The following is a 5,000-nucleotide window of genomic DNA, read 5'->3' on the forward strand; positions in this document are numbered from 1 at the left end:
GACCGCGGGAGATGCTGTGATATAGTACCCGGCTACGACATTTCAACACGCGTCTTATGCGCGCCTGGATTAAGATTAGTTCCGGGGTGGTACTTCAGTCTTTGCGCCTTTCCCACCAGGCTGACAAGCGGTTACATCAACCGTTATCCCAGGAGGAGCTTTACGTACCCTAGGATCCTAGCATTCTAACGCTGCAAAGTACTCACGCTATGTCGCAACTTGGCCTGGGGAGCTTCGGGCGGGCGAGCTGGCTGGCTGACTGGCTGACTGGCTGGCTCGCCGGCCGGTCCCCCGGCCGGCATGTACCTTCCCCCCCCCCCTCCATAGCGTATATCACCGAATAGATACGCTAGTCAGACTGCAGATCCATACAATCAAGCGTTCTTCGTGTGTCACAAATCGTCATGTGAGATGTACTGCATGATTGATTATTGATGTTCATAACTGCCGCACCCTCATTCATAGGTTCTTTATGAAATATCCATTATTATAGTGTGTAGACTTCAGTTGCTTAGTGGCAATTGTTCTTCCTCTGCCACATATCGTCTAGTGTGATGTACTGCCCGATATTACTTTTACACAACTGCATCCACCTCATTCAGACGATCTTCATTATATAAAATATATAGGCTTCAGTTCCACACAGACATATGCTCTTCGTCTGTCGCTTACCGTCTTGTGTCATGTTTTGCCACATAATAGATGTCGACATCTGCGTGAATCTGATTGAGTGGATCATCTTCATAACATTAATTACATATGCTTCAGTTGCATATAGACTATCGTTCTTCCTCTGTCACATTTCGTGAAGTGGGTTGTACTACCTCTTTATAGATGTACTGTACACAAGAATCAGAATCCATTTCAGAGGATCTTCAATATTTGCGGCCTCGGTATAGCGGTGGCCTCCTATGCTCGAGGTTGCGGGTTCCATCCCGGGCCAGGTCGATGCTATTTAAGTGTTCTTCAATGCGTCACGCTCATGTCAGTAGTTTTACTGGCATGTAAAGGAACTCCTGCGGGTCAAAATTCCGGCTCTTCGGCAACGCTGATATAACCTCGGCAGTTATATACAACATTATTTCATTTTTACATCTTGCATAATAAATTCAGTATTTAGACTTGAGATGCATGTATCATTTTGTTCTTTCCTCAAGTGAGTTGTACTATGTGGTCATATATGTACATATATGCCGCAACTGCACTCTGAGGAGCTTCATTTTATATATATATATATATATATATATGTGTGTGTGTGTGTGTGTGTGTGTGTGTGTGTGTGTGTTTTAACTGTCCGAAGACAGGTCTCACCCTCACAAGTAACAGCAACAAGGCACCAGTAATGAGGCACTGCTTACATTGCCGATTAGCTACATGTTCCAATAATCAGACTCCTAATCCATACAAAATTACTTTTTAATTTTATCCTTTATGTAAATTATTTTAATAATATGATATATATTTTAATGCTCAATTACTTAATATCTTCTGCAACTACGAGCGAAGTTGTGTGTCTTCGTGCAATATGGTGCTGCTGAGTAAACTCCCCTCGCATCGAAGTCGCGCTTCTTACGGCCATAACCTCTACGTGCGCAATCGCCCGCAGTGAGTCATCACAGCGCCTCTTTCCCCGCGCTTTATAGGGTGACTATTAAATTTTAGTTGTAGAGCGGTTGTGACTGTATAAAGGGCCGTAATTATTATGTTCTTTACCTCGAAGTAACGATTCTGTCGTACGAGTTCTCGCCATTACTCTCCTCACGAAACTGCCTCCATGCATCCATGTATCTCTATGTTGTCTGAATTCTTCTGCCTCGAACTTGCCTTCCGTTCACTATAACTTCCAGTGCTTCCTGTTTCCAGTTTCTTCTTAGTGACCCAGCCAATTTCTATTTCTCGTCCTGATCAGTTTCGGCATTATTCTTTCATCACTCAGTCTTTTTAGCTCAGCTTCAATTATTATTCCGTCTGTCCTTTTCACTCGCTCCTTGTTCTCTATATCCTTATTACAAATGCTCCTAGACTCTTCTCTTCGTCCTTATGTCCGTGTTTCTGCCTCATAAAATGCCACGCTCCACACATAGCACATCATTGCTCTCTTCCTTAGTCAGTTCTTTTTTCCAGAGTTACGCAGCTAATTATAGCTTTTATTAGCTTCTTTTGCCATTATTAATCCTACTATTGACATGCTGACTACAGCTCATCTTACTGCTTATAGCGTCTCGTTCGCGCAGTCGATGGCATTTAAGTGTGCTTAAATGCGACTCGCTCATGCCAGTAGATATGTTGCCTTGTAAAAGAACTCCTGCGGGACAAACTTCCGGCACACCGGCGACGCTGATATAACCTCGGCAGTTGCGAGCAATCGAACTCGGCCGGCATCGAACTCGCAACCTCAAGCGCACAAGGCCAGCGCTATCTACAACGACTACGGTACCCAGGCCGATATATATATATATATATATATATATATACTCTCACTTAAAACAAAAGGCATAGCTAAGACAGAGTTATCACTGGCTCTGTCATTACTTCGTCCATAGTAGACTCCCACTGTTACACTGGCAGGTGGCAAGTTTGAAGTTACTCGCACCCTCAACCATTTTTCGGTGGTGGTCACCAAAACTTGAGCCGCCTTTATATATGAGAAGCCCTGCAACAACTAATCGAGTTTCGAAACGTATATCTTTTATTATAAGCCTTTCGGTCTTGTATCCTTCTAACATCTCCTCCTTTCTGCCACCATGTTCGGAAAACCTAATCGGTGTCTATTGAAGACCCATATAGATAATTTGTCTTTGCTCCGCTCTGATGCTTTTATCTTTTGTGTTATTCCTGCTACGCCAACCACGTAATGTTAAGACGTTCTCGAATGACTCTTCGATACTGTAATTCATTGGTCGTCAGCATGCCCTGAAGTGGGTAAGGGGTAAATTGTGTCTCGGAATATGAACCGTCGCGTGAAGTAGGGGGGAGGGAGGGAGGGACTGAGACACGCTCAGACGGAGAGAGAGCGGGAGAGAGAGACTTGAGAGAGAGAGAGTGGGAAGGAGAGTGAGAGAGATCATTACTGTCAGCAACCTCGGGTGCACGATAGTGATTTGTCTTATTCGCGAGTAAGTGACGCTAGCTCGAGGGTGCACTGTCCTGATGACCGCTGCTGTAATATCTTGCGCAGAGGTGTCATGCTTTGTTGTATAGTAATAAAACCATTACTGTTGCACAGAGGCAGAGATTTAATAAAAGTTGTGTACAGACTATGAGGCGGTAATGTTTTTGAACGGATGATACTGCATGTTAGCTCCGGTCGGCATTTCGGAAGCATAGGTCGCGACGTTACTTTCCCTATCCACACTTCTCCTCTCGCTTGATTTCTCTATTTTCGTACCCTCTCAACGCTTACGACCGCTTTGGGGGTTGGTTGACATGAGGGGGTGGGCACTGCAAACACTTTGATTTTTGCATTAAGGCAGCCCCCCCCCCGCCGCGCCAGGAAACCGCTCATCAAAGTTGCACTTTAAATTGAGAAAATCCGCCATGTGTACAGTCGTAGTCAACTTAACATCTCCTTTTCTCGTGTCGAGATTTTTTTAATTTTATTTTAGTAAGTTATTATACAACGCTTTATCAACACTTTACCTTATTTAGCGTCTGAATGAGGCGTCCATGACCTCCGTAACCGAATTTCGATCCACTTAGTGGCTTGCGCATCTGCGCTCGCTCGCTCGCTCTCTCTCTCTCTCTCTCTCTCTCTCTCTCATACAAAAAAAAACACACACACACACAAACACACACACAAACAGCACGAATTTCTATATTAGATTTTGTGTGCTACTGCTACTATCGAATTGGCTCCCATTCGTGTTATAGTGTATTGTGTATTACCCTTATATATATATATATATATATATATATATATATATATATATATATATATAGAAGTGTTAAAGACAGTACGGTTTTAGCTCCCAACCTCCTTGTTGTTTTTTCTACTCTATTCCCTTGGTTCACACACGACATATTCTCAAGCTCCTTTTCTGTTCCTTCCGCTCGTTGATTGATTCTGTTACACTATTGCATAATCTTACGTCATCCAGTGATGACTTCATTAACGGTTTTCCTTATCAGTCTCGGCGCATTGTGCCTCTGCCACAGTTCGTGCTCTTAACAACTACGGTTTCAAAATAATTGTACATCTTGCTTTTCATACGTAATGTTTGTCTGGTCGATATATTTAAGGCAGATTTGGGCTGTCATAAGTCCTCTCTCTTGCTGTTGCCGATTTATTCCTGTTATTGTGTCCGCCAGATAGAGTTCGTAACTCTGTGTTTGTCGGGTAGGACATAAAAGATTTATATTTTGCATAGGAGGTGCGCTCTTGCGTTGAGGCTAGTGCTTTTACTGAGCGAGATCGAATCTTCTTACTAATGGTACGGTTTGTTTATGGCGATCATCGTCGGACGCACATCGCCGGCGATGGTCGCCGAGAAGTGGTTTCTTTATTGACGCACATCGCTGTTGATTGCCATTTGTTTATTCCCTCATCTGCTACCTATGGACAAGTAAATTAATGTAGGCCACGGACATAACCTAAATATTATAATGAATAAATCCAACATAATGAAGGTGATATTTTTTTCTAGAAGAGGTAGATGACGGATATCAAAATCTCGCATGCGTATTATAAAAGGAACAAGCTGCAGACTAATGTAATATTCAGTTATAGGTTTACAGAATTCTGTTTTAACGCATTGATAATGATACATCTTTATAAAATCGGCGACAAAATTTAAGGAATATTTCAGACTCTCACCTGACCAGTTTCAATATGTTTTGAGTTTAGTTGAAAATCACAATGTTGATTTACCTACAATTTTTGTAAATCCAGTTGAGAGATTGGCAGTAACTCAGGTTATCACCTGATTATTATTATTATTATTATTATTATTATTATTATTATTACATTACATGGTGTATTCCAAACAATAATGAAAGAAATT

Source organism: Periplaneta americana, unplaced genomic scaffold (genome assembly GCF_040183065.1).
Source record: "Periplaneta americana isolate PAMFEO1 unplaced genomic scaffold, P.americana_PAMFEO1_priV1 scaffold_84, whole genome shotgun sequence".
Classification (NCBI taxonomy): Eukaryota; Metazoa; Arthropoda; class Insecta; order Blattodea; family Blattidae; genus Periplaneta; species Periplaneta americana.